Source organism: Pan troglodytes, chromosome 17 (assembly GCF_028858775.2).
Source record: "Pan troglodytes isolate AG18354 chromosome 17, NHGRI_mPanTro3-v2.0_pri, whole genome shotgun sequence".
In the NCBI taxonomy this organism is placed as follows: Eukaryota; Metazoa; Chordata; class Mammalia; order Primates; family Hominidae; genus Pan; species Pan troglodytes.
Genome location: NC_072415.2, coordinates 37,265,199 through 37,282,532, shown reverse-complemented (window position 1 = coordinate 37,282,532; position 17,334 = coordinate 37,265,199). Strand labels below are relative to the sequence as shown.

General features: G+C 39.3%; 1 pseudogene; it reads left to right on the top strand.

Annotated features, from left to right (window-relative positions):
• The first annotated feature begins 15,038 nt into the window (after positions 1-15,038).
• Positions 15,039-16,656, top strand: LOC104003127 (pre-mRNA-splicing factor RBM22-like; annotated as a pseudogene).
• Positions 16,657-17,334: the final 678 nt, after the last annotated feature.

The following is a 17,334-nucleotide window of genomic DNA, read 5'->3' as shown; positions in this document are numbered from 1 at the left end:
ATGGAGGCCCTTGGTGACTACGGTAAGAGAGCTGTAATGTAATAGGAGTAAAAGTCTAATTGCAGTCAGTTTAAAGAGGATGGGGGAAAAGGAGTTGGAATCCATGATTATAAGAAACTATTTTGAGAAATTCTCTTGCAAAGGGAAGCATACTGAAATCCAGGATAAGATTTAGATGATTACAAGAAATGATAGGGCTCTTGAACATGGAGGTTGATGTAACATTTTTCTTGAACATGGGTGTTGATGAAATATTTTCTTGGTGTTAGAGAAAGCTCTATTACAGATATTTCTCACTCTGTGTTCCTCCCATGCTCAGAAGTACACCTTCTGGAGCTTTTAGAAGCAACAGAAGCATTCATGTAAGAAGAGATTTAGAAAACTACCTGAAGTATTAGGGTCATGGACTTCCTAAATAACCCCCCTTACCTCTAGGAGCCAGAGATCACCACCATCCTGGGTGTTGCTATCAATGAACAGTGCTTGAAAACTCCAGGTCCTTCATCTTTGGTTTTATTTTTGACTCTCAGAATAACCTTAGGGACCCTTTCAAGTTTCAGTTGGTTCAAATTAAAATGAAGAGGCCAAACTAGATTGTCTCTGTGGTTTCTGTGGGGCTGAGATTCATGATGTTGGATGTTAATGGCAATGTAGATTTCTAAATAGTGTGAACAAACTTCATTTTTAGATAGGCTAATGTTTTCCTATTGTAGTTGGAGCCTTGATCTTAAAATTATGTCATCTGGAAAGTGATACTTGAAAGGTTTTAGGCCCTCAATTTATTCTAGGAGCAAGCCTTTTAGTCATATTCATAAATTTTCTAGGTAAAAAATATTCATTTGCTTTATTCTCAAATAGCTCCTGGGAAAGCCCCAAGTGAGGAAAATGATCCAAATGCGGATGCTTAAGATGAAGGTTCAAAGTACCAACTTTAAATCATTCTCCATAGATTTAATTGTATCAGGGCATCCCTGCATGAATTTTTATAATGGTAACTGTTTTGATCTTCTCTTGGCTAGGGTAGAAGAGGAAAAATGGGGTTTTCTAGGCTTAATGAAGAAAGATCATGGGAAAGGGGCTTCCACCTATACAAGATGATCTGATCTCTGCAATGTAGTATCAGGCAGGAAATTAGCAGAGAGTTACGCCAGGAATGAGCACTTAAAGGGACATGGCTCTTAGACTCTAGGAATAGTGATGTCTGATATCTCACATAAGGTCTTCATTTCTGAGCTGTAAGATTCTAATGTTAATTCAAGCCTCAGTTAAACCAAACAAACAAACTAACAAAGATTTAAAGTATAGACTTGTGTTAACTGTGCTTTGGGGAAATCAGTGGAGAGAAACTGTGTGCACGTCTGAAAAAGCAGCTGTGAACTAGCTAGAAGTGATGAGAAGAGAATCTCCAGACAAGGTCTATGGTAAAAGACAACCAAAATAAATCTGTGAAAAACATCAGTGGTCTTGTGGGATTCTCAGAAATGATAATAGAAAACAAATTCCCAGTAGAGAGTGTAGAGTTTGTGAGGTCATTTCCTCTGAGATTTAGATTGTTTAGTTAGACATTAAACAGACAGGTAACCCCTGGGGGCTGGAAAACTTGGGGGCATTGGAGTTTGCTCCCATTTGGATCTCTGAGCCTATTACTCACAAGAGAATATAGATTGTAAAATAATTTGAACACATTATTCATTGAAGGAAAAATGTTGACAAGATAGGAGTTTTTGATAGACACTGTTAATTATCTATCCCAGATCCTTTCTCTTCTTCCTCTTTCCTAACTGACCCTAAATATTTTCTTGGGTAGCATTATGGCCAGCGGAAAAACCGAGCTTCCCAAGCACTCAGGTAAGGAAGCCATGTGGCATGTAAGTTAAAGTCACCAGATGGCACTTGTGGGAAACTCCTTAAACGAGGGACACTCACAGCATGCACCATTTTGCATTTTCCCCTTTGCCTTTGCTCTTTCACTTTTAAAATATCTCTAGGGACAGATACCTGGGGATATAGCAGACACCTTGCAATCATGAAGGTGACATCTGCTCATTAAGTGCGGGGAAGCAGAAAAAGAACAGGAGTCTTGTCCCTTATAGTGTTGTGGAGCCACAAGGCAAACTTCGGACTTCCAACTTCTGGCCATCTCATTGTGTAAGAAAAATAAACTTTTGCTGGGCACAGTGGCTCACACCTGTAATCCCAGCACTTTGGGAGGCTGAGGCAGGTGGATCACTTAAGGTCAGGAGTTCGAGACCAGCCTGAACAACCTGGGTCTCTACTAAAAATACAAAATTAGCCGGGCATGGTGGCTGGCACCTATAATCCCAGCTACTTGGGAGGCTGAGGCAGGAGAATCAGTTGAACCTGGGAGGTGGAGGTTGCAGTGAGCTAAGATCATGCCACTGCACTCCAGCCTGGGCAACAAGAGCAAGACTCCATCTCCAAAAAAAAAAAAAAGAGAAATAAACGTTTTTCCTACTCAAGACATTATTTGTGTTTCTGTTATATGAAGCTAAACAGAATCCTAATGTTATACTTTTTACTTCAGTGATTTTTTTTTTTTAATCCTCAAACTTCTACTTATTGTTTCCTTTTCTTTCATTTCCAAAGGGAGTGATCCTGGTCTGGCATTTCTGATGTCTGCATTTAAAGTTGCCATCTAACTCATCAATCTGTTTTCTGCTACTATCACAGAATACCACAAACTGGGTAACAAAATTTATTTGGCTTATGCTTCTCGAGGCTGGGAAGCATGGCACTGGCATCTGGTGAGAGCCTCATCCCATGGTGGAAGGTGGAAGGCAAAAGGCAGAATGCAAAGGACAAGCAATCATGAGAGACAGAGAGAAGAAGTAGGGACACCCCTGCTATAATTAACCACTCCTGAAATGAGAGCATTGACCATCTTATGAGAGCTCTACCTCTTAAATGTCCCATCTCTCAACACCATCACAGTGGCAGTTAATTTCAACAAGAGTTTTTAAAGGGGGGATGTTTAAACCATAGTAATCATGATAGAAGATTTTTTTGTTTGTCTTTATTATGCATATGCAGCCCCCTTGTTAGTAACAGTAACATGGCCCCCTGGGTTTTAGCAGGGCCGGGGGATAAAACCAAGGTGACTTGCCTACCTGAGAACTGTGTCCTGCTGGCTAATTTCATTAGCCTTGTTGCTTGACTTTATGAAATGACTGGTCCAAGATGAAATTCTGCTAGTTTTTCTTCCTAATTATGTTTATATATTAGCTGTTTTACCACCCTTTCAAAGTTATAAGTTTCTGACTCTGTAATCTGATTTCAAAGTCCTGAATTATGTTATCTCCAAGTAGTTGTACTTACAATATCAAAAATTTGTTATTTTCTAAGTAGATGATATGAAACCTTTGAATTTATTTTTTGGCTGTTACTGTCTTTATGCTGATAAAATATGTTAATGAGCAGAAATGGAGGTGAAATAAGATTAAACTTGTGATAACCTGAACTAAGCCCACCTTTAAATTTTCAAATGTGGAGAACAATTGGATTGTTGAACAGGCTTATCAATCCAGTTTTGTTCCATGTCACCACAAGAGATTCTTGAGGAAACTGGGTGAGTGTTGATTACTGTTTGAGAATTTGATCTCTCCAGGACATAACCTTTTTGAGAACACCATCTTTCAGCACCATTTTTATAGTCCAAGTGATGAAATACAGCTTTGCATTTTATTTTAGTATGTTATCACTGAAGCACTTGTCACTTATCTGAGTTGGGTATTAGTCTCTTTGATAGGTTGTTATGTATTTATGTACATACATAATTTATTTACATAATGTATTTACATATGTAATTATGTATTAGATTATGTTCCAAATTATTTTGTAATAAATTTCATTGTGTAAATTTAAGTTATATAGCATAATATTATGGGACATATAGATAGTTAAAAGGTTACTATAGTGAAGCAAATGAACATATTCATCAAAACTGTTTTTCTAATAAATTTCAGTGTGTAAATTTAAGTTATACAACATATTATGGGATATATATAGGTAGTAAAATGATTACTGTACTTAAGCAAATTAACATTCATCATCTCACATAGTTACCTAGTTTTTTTTTTGTTTTTGTGATAAGAGCAGCTAAAATCTACCCATTTTGCATAAATCCCATATATAATAAAATTTTATTATCTGTATTTCTCATGTTGTACTTTAGATCTCTAGACTTATTCATCCTATATATCTGCTACTTTGTATCCTCTGACCTATGTTTCCACTTCCTCTCTCCACCTCTGATAACCACTGTTTTGTTGTCTCTGTAATTTGGAATCTTTCTTAAGATTTCAAACATAATAGAGATCATGCAATATCTCTAGCCACTTGTGAAACTGAACTGGAGTAATTGGGTAAATAATTGTCTCTTAGTTTTTAATTAATTTTTCTTAAATGTATGTTTAACTCACATTTATTTCAATGTTTAATATTAGAAGTGTTTGGGGTCTTTGTTTAGAAGTTTGGTGATGCTTTTATGACCAGAAATATGCCGTGGGAACTCAACTCTTGTTTATATCGATCAGACTATGGTAAAATTGGTTTTATATCATTTCTTTTAAAGTCAGTTTCTAATAACTTATCAATGACATTAAGTGAGGACTTATTGTATTTTAAGCTGATAACAAATTAACTTATGTCACATACAAAAACCTTAGACCTTTATCCCTCATGCACACAATTTACATTTTGTATGTCACAATTTACATCATCATATAATACTTCACAACTTATTGCTGTTTTGACCATTTTTCTTTTTGGCTTTTGTACTTGAGGTATGTATTATTAATATGCCACCATTGCAGTACTGGAGTATTCTGGATCTGACTTTGTATTCACTTCTTCTAGTGAGTTTTATTGTGTCATATGTATTTATACTAGCAATTGTCATCTTTTTATTTCCCTTGAAGAACTCCGTTAAGCACTCTCGTAAGGCAGGCCTAGTAGTAATGAATTCCCTCAATTTTTGCTTGTCAATGACTTATTTTTCCTTCATTTCTGAAGAACAGATTTGCTGGGTATAGTATTCTTGGCAGAGAGTAGTTTTGGTTTTTGTTTTGTTTTGTTTTTATCACTTTGATCACATAATCCCCTTTTCCCCTGGCCTGCAAGGTATCTGCAAAGAAATTCACTGACAGTCTAGTGGGGACTGACTTTTATGTGACTTGATGCTTTTCTCTTGCTGCTTTTAAAATTCTCTTTGTCTTTGACTTTTACCAGTTTTATTATAATGTGCCTTGAAGAGGACTTATTTCAAATAAATCTATTTGGGAGGCTTAAAGCTTCATGGATTTGGATGTCTATATCTTTCACAAGACTTGAGACATTTCCAGCAATTATTTCATTAAATAAGCTTGTGTCTCGCTCTCTGTCTCTTCTCCTTCTAGAAATACCATAGTATAAATACTTCTTCACTTAATGTCCCATAGGCTCTCTTCACTCTTTTTTATTCTTTTTTTCCCCTCTGAGTGGATAATTTCAAAAGACCTATATTCAAGTCCACATATTCTTTTTACTGCTTTATCTAGTCTGTTGTTGAAGACCTCAATTTTATTTTTTATTTTATTGATTGAATTTTTAGGCTCTGAGATTTCTGTCTGGTTCATTTTGGTGATATTTATCTCAGTTGAATTTATCATTTAGACAACGAATTGCTTTCTTGATTTTATTGAATTGTCTGTTTGTATTCTCTTGTATCCAAGTTTCCTTAAGATCATCATTTTGAATTTATTTTCAGGCAATTTTTAAGTTTTTATTTCTTTGGAATCAGTTGTTGGAGAATTACTGCGTTTCTTTTGTAGCATTATGTTCCTTTGCTTTTTCATGTTTCTTGTGTCTCTGCCTTGATGTCTGTGATCTGGTTGTGCAGTCTTCCAAATGTTGCAAAGTAGTTTTCATAGGGGAAGACTTTCACCTGCAGATGAACTTGAGGGTGCACATTGGGCAGGGTGCAGTGATTTTGGTTCCATGTGGGTGCAGTGATGTAGTCTCTATCTCTATGCAGCTTCTTCAGTTGTGATCAGTGTTAGCAATGATGGGAGGTTCCTCAGTCATCTAGTTTGCAGGAGTTTGTGGCAATTATGGTGGCTGCCTAGATTATTAGGGCCAGGGTTTTAGGGATTATCCTGTTCTTGTCTTTCTCATAGTGGTGCATCTTAGCTGAGAGAATCTCGTTGGATTCTGGGTCACATGGCTCACAGACAGCCACAGCAGCACTGGGATCCAGGGCACAGGTGCTCAGAGCAGCTATGAATCTCAGTTCCTGGGGTTGGGGTCTTGTAAAACTACTATAGCACCAAGGACTTGAGGCACAGCCACTAGTGAATGCAATTCTACTAAGCCAGGATCTGTTGTTCTGAGGCACACCTAGCAGCTTAGGCCTAGTGGGCTGGGATATAGCTGTAGTGCCGAACTGTAGAGGGCAGGGCATGGCACTGGTATGGCTTCAGGGAAGAAGTTCTCTGGAAGCTTGAGCCCTGGGGACAGCTGTAATTCATGTAATTCATGATGCAGAACTAACAGGACACACTCAGGCTCCAGGAAATGAGGTACCATCCAGTGGTGAATCAGGACCTGGGATGGTGGGATATGGCAGCATGTTAGGCTCTGTGAGGCCAGCTGCAGCAGGAGCAAAGACCCAAGAATGACAAGATGCCACTGTGGCTTGGAACCTAGTGGTCGGAGAGCAGCACAGATGACTGCTCTCAGGAGTGGGGTGCCTCAGCAGCTTGTACTAGGGGAGCTAGTCTAGTTCTAGGAGGCAGGGTGCTGCAGTTATTTGTTCTGGAGGGTGGGTGGCACAGGTCAGCCAAAGTTCTAATTCCCTGGAATGCAAGGCACCGCATGTGGTTGGATCCAGAAAGTGGTGCTACATGGGCCAGTGGAGCTTCTGGATTCTTGTGGTTTGAAGATGGTGACTGTCTGGTGTGTAGCAGGCATGAGGTCCCTGGGAATTGGGGTGTTGCCTCAGCTATGACACCAGAGCCATGACTGCTCTGGTAGTTTGAGGCTCTGTGTGCTTGGGGTAGGGCACACTTCAGGTCAGCCATAAAGGGAGGGTCCACCAGTGACTGGGATGGTGGGGAGGGACTGGCTCTATGGAAGTTTAACCTTAGGGAGTTGGCAATAGCAAGAGCTTGGTCTGGGGATGATGCACTGTCCGTGAGAATAATGCAGCGGAGGCTGAGCCTCAGGGATGGAGGGATGCAAGGGCTACTTGTCTCTGAAGCAGGATGCACTGTAGCGGTGGCTCCAGTTCCAAAATGGCACAGAGCAGTAGCGGCACTGGCCAAACAAGGGGAGACACAGCATCACTGGCTCCTTCTCGGAGGGTAGCTTGGCAAGTAGACTCTGGGGAACTCCCTCAGCTGGGCTCCAAGCCTGTGAGAACTGCAGGTGTCTGCAGCAGTGGTGGGGGCTTCTGGGGTCCTCTTGCTTACCTTTTCTCCACAGAGAGAAGTCCCTCCTGGTGCTGAGCTGACCTCAACTAGAGCAGTGGGTGGCGAAAGCAAGCTGTTCCCTGCCCTTCTCTATGCAGCCATCCTAGATTTCTTGTTCTACAGGATTTCTGCTGCTGCTTTGCTAGTATTTGGTACTCCTTTAGATATGTTGGGCAAAATGTAGTTGTTTATTCATTGTTTTGGGTTATTTTACATGGGAGGAGAGCACTAGGAGCTTCTAGTCAGCCCTCGTGCAGACATCACTGTCAATTCCAAATCTTTTGTGTAAGTATTTGATGATTTAATGCAATGGGATCATGTAATTATTAAATATAAGTTTGTGAAAATGAGCACTATGATTTTTGTTTATCACTCAATTGTTCTTTTTATCTTCTATGGATAATCAAGACTGGCTGAGAGATAGGTTCATCTCTCCTCTTATTTCCCTAAACTGTCCCCCTCTGATTAACTCAATAATCCTTACATCTCCCTATAATAACCTACCATCTGCTTCTAGTTTTAGCCTCTTTCTAAAAGTAAGTTGAAAATAATATCTGATTTCTCATACTTTTATTGTTGATAATAGATGAGTATGCCACCATTTTTGTGAGAATAAGACATTGTGCTGAGCATGGTTTGTAAAAAGGTACGACAAATTCTCTCTATGTAAGTGATGTGCAGTTTAATTAAAGAGAAGGGATGACTATAACAGTGGAACAGAATAAGTGACAAGTTGTATGGAGCCTTCTTCCCAACATGACATTCTCCATGTGGAGTCTGAGGGTTCGGATAAGGTGAGAGTTAGATGTGCTTTGCAGGAAGGATATAAATACACCACTAATAGGTGTGATAGTACTTTAATTGTAATGACAATAATGATAGCTAGCATTGATTATTTTCTATGCAAGGCATTATATTAAGCATTCCTTGACAATTATCCTATTAAATCTTCATCACATCTCTATGGTTTAAAATGAACTTTCATTATTACCCCCATTTTAGAGAGGAAAATATTGAGAGTTAGAGATGTATATAACCTTCCCATGATTACTTAGCTAATAAGTGGTGAAGATGAAATGGATATAAGCCCAAGACAGTATGACCTCTAGATCTGTCTCAGTTGTAGGCAGGAGGACCTGCAAAGATAAATATGTCTTATTTGGATCTACTTACCATAATTTAGAATTGTTAGCTTTTAAATTATGCTCAAATTAGTGAGCCAATTTCCCTGGATTTCAGTATGATGGCTTTAAAATCAAGGAACTCTATATTTTGGTTTACTTAATGGGCTGATAAACCGCCAGGATTGTGAATTCATTGTTAAACATTAGCCTGGAAGTGAAAGATAAGAATGCACATGCTTTGTCTACAGATGGAGCAAGTTGTCATTCAAATCTGCAAAATATAGCTAAGGAGTTTAAGAACTGAGGGGAACATAAGTTCAAGACCCAAGAGGAGAACATGAGACCAGACAATATGCCAATTAATGGAATTAAACTGAAAAGATTTAAAATGAGGTCCCCTCAGGAGACAATGTAAAAGAAAAGGAAGTTAATTCAATAAGGACAAAAGGATAAGTGAGCTAACTGTGAGAGGATCAGAATATTTAAAGTTGATAGCGTCTTAAGAATTAAAGAACATTGGCTTGTGACTGCTGTGAATTTATTATGCCCGTCCCCTTCATCCTCTGAACAAATATGCTCATCCTGAGATTCCAGGACAAAAGAAATAATCCTTTTCGTTGCAGTCAAGCTATAAAAGTGATTATGATCAGCAGCCATTCACAGAGGAATAAATAAAAGACCCATCCATCATGCTAGTAAAGTTTTCTGTCCATCTGCCATGTTGCATTTCAAAGACTGTTTCACCACATTTTGGTTGTTTTCAAAGATGTACTTTAAAAAAAATAAAATTTATATTTGGAAACTCCCCAGGACACTAAGAGTTGAAGTGTACAAATGTAATTTATCTTGTGCTAAGCAGGTTTTAAAGTGCCAAAGGCATGGTAGGGGGTAGATAATAGGGTGCAATAAAGTGGATCTGTATGTCTCTGTAGCAAATAACTGAAAATATGAATTTAAGAAATTCCGTTATGGGATATATTCTCTAGAAAAGCAGTTGTGCAGTGCCGTTATTCAACCATGTCTCAACAAATGTGCCTCTAAAGACCAACATCTAAAGACCACAGCAGGGAGTGGGTTTAAAATGTTACACCAAGGCATCCAATCCTCTTAGCCCAACTTTGGCAAATGCAAATGGGGAGGCACAGCATTGCCAAAGACATACAATCAGTAGCAGCAAATAATATCTGAGGACACAGGTATATAAACTTGAGGAACCATTTATGGGCTAGAATGGTTTTTGCCAATTGGTGTCAATAAGGCCAAAACAAGCACCATCATATTATGGAGCTTTCTCATGTGATATTTATATCTGGAGACTAGCACGCTTTATCATTGTTCTGTAGATAATAAGTCACATTGTTTTATCTTTTATGAAACCCTGGTTTACACAGATTTTATCATCTGAAAAATTCATTATAAAACCATTACAACTTAGAGTATTTGGGGTGGATTTTTTTGGGGGTGTGTGTGAATGACCTAGATTATTTAGCAAATCAATTCTACATTTAAAATATTTGGGCGGGGGTGTTCTGCTTCACTAAACCTATGTATATGTACTATGTAACTAAAATTAGTTTCTTAAAGGTAGCAACAAAAAATGTTGTTAGTTCATAATGAAGTATAGTAGTGCTTTACACTCTGTAGTAATTCTCTGTTGTAAAGCATTTCTTAACATATTTGGTTCAAACTGGGGTTGGAGGATGGAGATTCTGCTCTATTAAACAGGCATTCCTGCCTCCCCTGTTTTTTGCTAGCTGTATTTTAAGAAACTCAACATTCAGCTTACTGGTGCAAATATGTCATGACAGAATTTCTGCCACCCATCCATGCTAATGAATTGTAGCACTTAACTAAGAATAAAAAAGGATACTAGTGGGGCTCCTGGAATTCCTAAGAGCTTCTTAAAGAGGTCCTTCACAGGACACAGTAAGTCTGACATTGCCATAGATTTGCTCTCCTAGAACTTTTAATATACTTTTAATAAAAGCTTATCAATGTATACTCCAAAGGCCAAGGATGAGAAGCTATAGGTAAACTTCAATAAACTATACCTGAAATTTGAATACACATTTGAAACACATTTATGTTTGACATACTGCTCAGTACTTTATGGCACAATCCATAGGTGAATGTCACTTTTCATGTTAGTTAATATTTGTTCCATTTTATGGGTGGCACCAGACTAAGAATAGGGCCTTTTTATAATATTGATCTATGGCAACATTTAGTCCAACACTTCTCTGCAATTCAGTGTCACAGTGGAAATGGAAGCTGCAGAAATGGATAATTAAAATACTCTTTATATTTGTGGAGGATAGATAGTAGGTACAAAAGAAAAAAAGTTAGAAAACATGATTCTTAAGAAGCCATAATACACAGATGTGGTACCCTGTGCTAAGTGCCAACAGAGAAGAAGGTCGGGAGGGAACTAACAATTTTATGAAGGCTTTAGACTTTAACTCAATGATCTTTTCATGGGGTGGGCTAGAATGTACCAGGAACCTTATAGATTTTAGGTAATTTAATTCCTAGTACAAATAATAGAAGTTCTAAAAGTTAGTGTTGAGAAGATAGAACATTATTGTGGGTTTGATTATTTGGAGAAGGTTTCATGGGGTAGCTGACCCTACAAATAGGTCTTATGAGACAAGACAGAATTAATTGATGTTGGAAAAATGTGTGTGGTGGTTGTAGGGGAAGAAGTCATTTGAGATAGATTGATATAAGAAGGCTAGGTGAGAGGAATTGGTGAACAGTATTTGGGGAATAAAGATTGTGACAGTTTTACTGTGCTTATCATTTGTCATTCCAGTGGCATTTCATTGATCCAAAGCCTATCAATAATTCATCTGACTTGCTTACTTTGATAGCCCCAGACACACCTAAAGAGAGATCCTTTCATTTTTTTGAGATTCATGGAATCCAACAAATGATCATTCAGCAGAGCTATGTCAACTCCTTGTTCTGCAAGTTGCAAATGTTGTAGCAAAGATGTTTGGCCATTGTATGGTCAGTATTAAAAGGTCAATGTTCTCTTTTTATATTTAGAGCAACCAAGGCTGCTTTAATTCCAGAGAAGGTGTCTAACTTATATTGTACCATGATTTGTTTAGTCAGCAAGAAATTATCTTCTAATATAATTCTGAGATTGCTGACTATGAAATCTATTCAACTGTAAAGAAGCTACTGCTCCTTCAGCCAAAGAGAATTATGTGCCATCCAATCACATGCTTGAGAAAGTCGCTAATCTCCCTATGAAGCACTCTTGAGCACCATGAGTGACGTGATCAAGCCAGGAGGGAAAGAAAGATCACTCTATAAAAAATAGGTATCAGAAAATTCAGACAAAGGGATCTGCAGCTTTTGTTTCTTCTTTTTTTGTTGTTGGAAATGAGGCCAGCACATGGCTGCATGGCATTGTTAAAGTGATGTAGAAGACCTGACCTTTTCCAGCTTAGCACTGCAAATCCAGAATTTACAAATGCACCCTAAGTTTCTCCAGATTTTCTTGTCTTCTGGACAAGAAAATTATTGTGGGTTTGATTATTTGGAGAAAATAAAATACTCTAGTCCCTAATTCAGAAGATATCCTGGGCCCTTTCCTAAGAAATGTTAAGAATGCTTAGGGAGTACCTAGTGCAAACTGGGTGTCACTTGTCACCTCTCCCTCCAGACTGCCATCCCGGCATCTTCTTTCATTTCTTCCTGCTGTCTCCTGACTGCTTCTTGTATTGCATTACTTTCCTTGGTCTGCTTTGCCCCACCTGCAGAGCTCCAGCTTACATTTCCCTAAGCCCCACCGAATTTAGACTTTTGTGTTCAAAAAGCTTTAGAAGTGACTTGAGACTATCATAAGAGAATTAACAAAAAAGCACAACTCAGAATTCAGCTGCTCCTAGAGGGCCCCTAAACCACTGTCTGTCAAAGATGGAGAGATGTCATGCTAGCTGTCTCTCTCTTGGGCCTCAGCATATTGGCACATTGCAGAGCCCCTCTCCGGCTTAGGTACACATGGTTTCTCTTTTCTTCTCACTTCTTAGTCTTTAGGCCCACCAGCAAAAACTCCAAATTTTTCACGTACCTTAGGAATTTCTGCAGAAATTCAACCCCAATCCTTACCATGAAAGAGACTTCTTTCATTATTTCTAGATAAATTCCTTTTAGTTATTTCCATCTTTTCCTCCATCCAAAGTTTGGGACCAAACAGCCCTGAAAGTACACGTCTTCTCCCCAGAATGCTGCCTGTACGAGCTGAAGTGCAGAAATACCTATTGGCATCTGTTGTCCAAAAGACCACCAGGATGGCTAAACGGTAGAAAAGAGAGCTTTATTGGTGATAATGGTTTCCAAGCTGGGAAAAGAAAGTCTCCAGTGTGGAACAAAGGTGCTCTCTCTTTGAAAAGGGGAAGGACAGATTGGGTTTTATGCATTACAGTGTCTGTATCATGCATATTCAGCATGTTTGGGGAAAAAGCTATACATATTTATGAGGGGAGCTGAGCGCATGCATAACAGGTAAACATACATGTAACATACATCACATGTTCACTTTAGGGCAGGGTTTTAGCATTAAAATGAGGTGCAGTTTGTCTCTTTACATCAAAATGTGAACCATAAGACACAAAGACAATCTGTGCACACGGCCAGGCACAGTGGCTTATGCCTGAAATTCTAGCACTTTGGGAGGCTGAGGTGGGCGGTTCACTTGAGCTTAGTTTGAGACCAGCCTGGCCAACATGGTGAAACCCTGTCTGTATTAAAAATACAAAAATTAGCAGGGCGTGGTGGCAGGCGCCTGTAATCCCTGCTACTCTGGAGGCTGAGGCAGGAGAATCGCTTGAACCTGGGAGGAGGAGGTTGCAAACCACACCCCCCTCAAAAAATCTTAGTTTTTATCCTAAAATGACTAACCTAAAAACAAAATGATATATGTATTTGGAAAAGGGCAAAAACTTTTCAATTTTCTCTGTTATGATTACCTATATCATTGGTACTGATTCTTTTCTAAGTTTACTGCTTTCTAACTACATTTGTTACATTTAGTGATGAACATTGTAAAACTTCACATATGGGCATCAAGTCCAATAAATGATGTTATTTTGGTGATCTTGGGAGTAAGAAATCTCCCCCACTCCCTGTTTTTATAGCTGACCTTTTCGGAAAGAAATCCCTTTTGAAAAGTCCCACTTTAATTTGTTATATTTTTCAAACTAGACTGTCACATATGCTCTAATGACACAGTATTTCTTAAAGCTCCAAAATGAAACCAACACCATTTCTGTGATTTTTAACATTGCTCATGTGGTCTTATACATTGAGTACAATCTTCATTAATAATGTACTGTTTTGTACATGTTTTCCTTTTAAGGGTGTTTATACCCATCAGGATGGATCTCTTGCTACGCATATCAATAAAAAACATCTTGGAAAATGCTCCATTAGATATTACTTCAATGGAAAAGATCTCCTTGGTCAGAAAGGTTAAATGAAGTTCACAGAGAAGTTCTTTTGTGACTCCTAATATGGGGCTCAGTGGAGTTAAACACTTCTGTTACTTCATGAGAGCATTTAGTTTAGTGCTGAGCTGAAGTGAAGACGTATGAAGCTTGGAAGATATACTTCATTTATTTTGCATTTGCAGTATCCTCCCACACCTGATAGTAGGAACATCTGGATGTGAGTCTGTTTCTGCCCCAAATCAATGATCTATCATTTCTCTTTTAATGTCTCTAATCCTCGGCACACATTTATGAAAGATGGAGATTATGCTTGTTGATACTTAAAATCCTGTCTAGCTGCAAATCATATATATGATAATGGACTGGTATCCAGCATATATAAATAACTCTTACAACTCAATAACAAAATAAGAGGAGAAGAGGAAGGGCAGAGGGAAGGGGTGGGGTGCACCCAGCTCCTGGAAGGCAAGTATAATCATAGCAACTTTGAACAGGCTGTGACAGGATCCCAGTCCCTTGCTGATCTGTGAGAAATCAAACTTTGGACACAACTAGTCACAAACGCAGCATTTCACGGAGACACAGTGTCACAGTGACAAGGTTCCCGCTATCTGAATACAAATAGTGATGAGGGTAACACTGCTGCTTTGCTGCCAAACAGTATCTGCCATCATTTTTCTTCTATCTCCATTTATAAAAGAAGTACATGCACTAAAAAAAAAAAAGACAAAGCATACAGATCTTTATAAACTGAAAATCTCTTCTTTCATCCCCTTCTCTCTACACTCCCTTCTGTCTTGAAACTATTGTTAACAGGGAAATTAATCTCATATTGCATAAAGTCACTTATGAAGAAATGGGACTCCAAGGTCATCCATTTTACTATTCTTGCAGAAGAATCATGAAATTTAGGGCTGGGCCTGATGGGATTTGTGTAGTGGTCCTCTCTCCCACCTCGAAAGCTACCACTGCTACCAGATGCTCTCAAGATGGTGACCTCTCTGCGTTTCCACACCTACAGCAGGAAGAACTGGGAAGAAGCAGACTTCCCCATTCTGTGCTAGGCATGTCTTGCAGAAAACCCAGATATCCAAATAACCAAGGAAAAGTGTGGGAAGGAATGCAAAATCTGTGCAAAACCATTCAGTGTTTGGCTAATGCTCTGGGGTTCACATGCATTTCAAGAAGACTGAAGGGTACCAAAGCTGCAGCAAATTAACTAATTTCTGTCAGACCTGCCTCTTAGTGGCAGAGTATGGCCTGTCCATCCAGGTTCATGATGCAGGTCTATCCTTAAAAGATTACATGCCAAAGTTGGAGGTGAGCAAAAGTACTCCATTCAGAATATGGAAAGAGAGGTTTCTAACTCTGATGGAACACAGCCAGTTGGTCTGCTGGGGAAAGTCACATCTAGCAGTGACATGCTGAACAATCTGGCCCAGACCATATCCTATCACCTAAAGGCCCACATTTGCTCCTTCTGGGTGAAAGGAGAGAATGAGAGAGGAGGCGCATCCATATAGGCGTGAGAGGCCTACAGATCCAGATAATACCCTTGCTGATAAGCATATTAAAGACAAGTATTATGGAAACAATGACCCTGGAGCTGGAGCATAGAAGCTTCTAAAGCAGGCTTTAACGATGCCTCATCTATATCCACCAGAGGATAAGGCTATCACCACACTATATGTTGATGGTCTGGAGGGTATCATTACTGAGACCAAGCTAACAAATCATCCCTACCTATGTAGAGAGATCTGGATGATCACTGTACAGAGACAGCAGTGTGCTTTTATTTTTATTTAATTATTTTATTTTTATTTTATTTTATTTTATTTTTTGAGACAGAGTTTCATTCTTTGTTGCCCAGGCTGGAGTACAGTGGTGTGATCTTGGCTCACTGCAACCTCTGCCTCCCAGGTTCAAGCAATTCTCCCGCCTCAGCCTCCCAAGTAGCTGGGATTACAGGCATGTGCCACCACGCCCAGCTAATTTTGTATTTTTAGTAGAGGTGGGATTTCACCATGTTGGTCAGGCTGGTCTCGAACTCCTGACCTCAGGTGATCTGCCCGCCTAAGCCTCCCAAAGTGCTGGGATTACAGGCATGAGCCACCATGCCTGGCCAGCAGTGTGCTGCTTTTCCACAGGGCAGGCTGCAGAAGTGGCTACTGAGAAGTCCTTTAATAAATTGACTGTCAATGGCTGCAGGCTCAGGGTAAAATGGGGAAGATCACAAGCAGCCAAAGGAAAAGAAAAAAAGGACAGAACCACAGACTCTGGGATCCAGCTAGAGCTCATTCCAGCTCTGCTAGGAGCTCCTTCTCCTGCAGCAGCAGAAGATGCATCTGCCAACTCCTTCCACCTACTCTCAAGTGGCTCTCCAGCTATGGTGAACATTGCCCCACCTCCACCCCCAGTATTTGGGCTACACACATTCTACCCAACTGGACCACCTGCTCATTTCAAGAAGGCTCCAGGATCAATCTACTGTCTCAGGACCACCAGAGGATGGGAGCTCATGCCAGAAAACACAGCACTCCTGGCACGTTATCACTGCTCTGGTCCTCTATGGGAAAAAAAGGGGCACTTAAAAATCTCAATCAATGAATCTTGGAATGAATATACTTTTTTGTTTCTTTGTAGTTTCCTTGGCATCTGAATGTATTCAGATATGTGCAGGTGAGAAATGACAGTCATGCTTTCCTATTGCATATTCAAAGCATCAGTGGACCTCAAATAAGCTGCCCTCAAAACATCTGGTTGCTATGATCGCCTGACTAATAAAACCTACTGCCTGTTCCCCCCACCTCTATGGTCAACAAGGGGCTGGGTGAATTGAACGATCCAACAGAGTTCCCATCCTATGTATACATTCATTTTGTTTCTTTTTAAGGGGGGACGGGGAATTGATCTGCAGTAAAAAAGCTTTTAAACATTCATAATAATAATAAAATGCAAACCTAATTTTAAAATGGGCAAAGTATCTGAATAGACATTTCTCAAAGAGTATATACAAATGATAAAATATGTATCACTAATAGTGCTCAACATTTTCAGTCACTAGGGAAATGCAAATCCAAATTACAATGAGATACCATTTCACATCCCCTAGGAGGGCTATAATCAAAAAGACAGACAATAGCAAGTGCTGACCAGGATATGGAGAAATTGGAATTCTTGTACGATTGCTAGTGAGAATGTAAATTTGCAGTCAGTTCAGAAACAGTTTTGCAACGTCTCAAAATGTTAAACCTGAAGTTATCACATGACCCAGCAATTCCATTT